A 1,250-nucleotide genomic window follows, 5' to 3' on the forward strand; every position below is an offset into this window, starting at 1 on the left:
TCGTGTAGTTACTGTACAGGTGCTGTTGGTATTAAAATCTGCCGTCCATTTCTATCCAAGGGCTCTCCTTCCTCTTTCTTAATCATGTGATTAATCGATAAAACCACCCACGACGACGGCGGTCGCCGGAAAAGGTTGAGAACACCACGAACGTGAGCAGCAGGTTCGCCGGTATGTTTAACGCTACTAATCTCAGCGCGAGTAGGTATGGTACGTCGCCCCAGGATTCTGGAAGAAAAAGAAGACGCTAACATGGGTGCCGAGCGGCGGCTGCGCGAGCCCATCGCCATGGTGCGCGGCTGTGTGAGGAGATGAGATAGGAGAAGCCTGACATCCTGTCACGATTCATGGTGAGCCAGGGCGATACAGACGAGAAGCGCGAGTAGGTTTGATCTCGACAAGCTGAGGGAGATACACTTGCACGCGGCCATCAAAGGAGTCGGTGAACTCGCTATAGGCGCTGGCCGCGGGCGTCCTTCCTGACGGCACAGCCGTATGGCGGGGTGGTTCATGGCGTACAACTCGTACGCGACCGGTCCATCCATGTGAAGCGAGGACGAGCTGGCGTACATGCAGGAGCAGTGGCTAGACCCAGCGGATGGGACGTTCTCGGCCTTCTAGCCGGAGAGCCCTTCGAGTGCATGGCGTTCGGCGTTCCACGCAAGGCCGAGGATATGCATCAGGACGGCATTGGCGTACATCCAAATGAAGATGTCTATCATGGCGTGCATGTTGGAGGAGTTTCTGGCGGTGGATGGAGCTTCGGCGGCGGCAGGAGGCATCGCTAACGTTGCGGATGACGGACGGGCTCCCAATTAATCACAGGATTAAGGAAGAGGAAGGTGAGTGCTTGGATAGAAATGAACGGCAGATTTTAATAGCAACAGCACCTGTACAGTAACAACACGACTGCCTTGCGTGGAACGCCGAACGCCATGCACTCGAAGGGCTCAACGGCTAGAAGGCCGAGAACGTCCCATCCGCTGGGTCTAGCCACTGCTCCCGCATGTACGCCAGCTCGTCCTCGCTTCACACGGATGGACCGGTCGCGTACGAGTTGTACGCCATGAACCACCCCGCCATACGGCAACCTAATGAAACCATACAGTACTGTTTTCTCTTTTTAATAGAGAAATCGGGATACAAACTTTCTCAATTGATGCATTGTCTTGAGATGATGATATCATACACTGATAACGCAACAAAATCAAATGCTAAGACTCACATAAGGTGTCACTTTTTCTACAGGG

This window comes from Triticum dicoccoides, chromosome 7B, assembly GCF_002162155.2.
Source record: "Triticum dicoccoides isolate Atlit2015 ecotype Zavitan chromosome 7B, WEW_v2.0, whole genome shotgun sequence".
Classification (NCBI taxonomy): Eukaryota; Viridiplantae; Streptophyta; class Magnoliopsida; order Poales; family Poaceae; genus Triticum; species Triticum dicoccoides.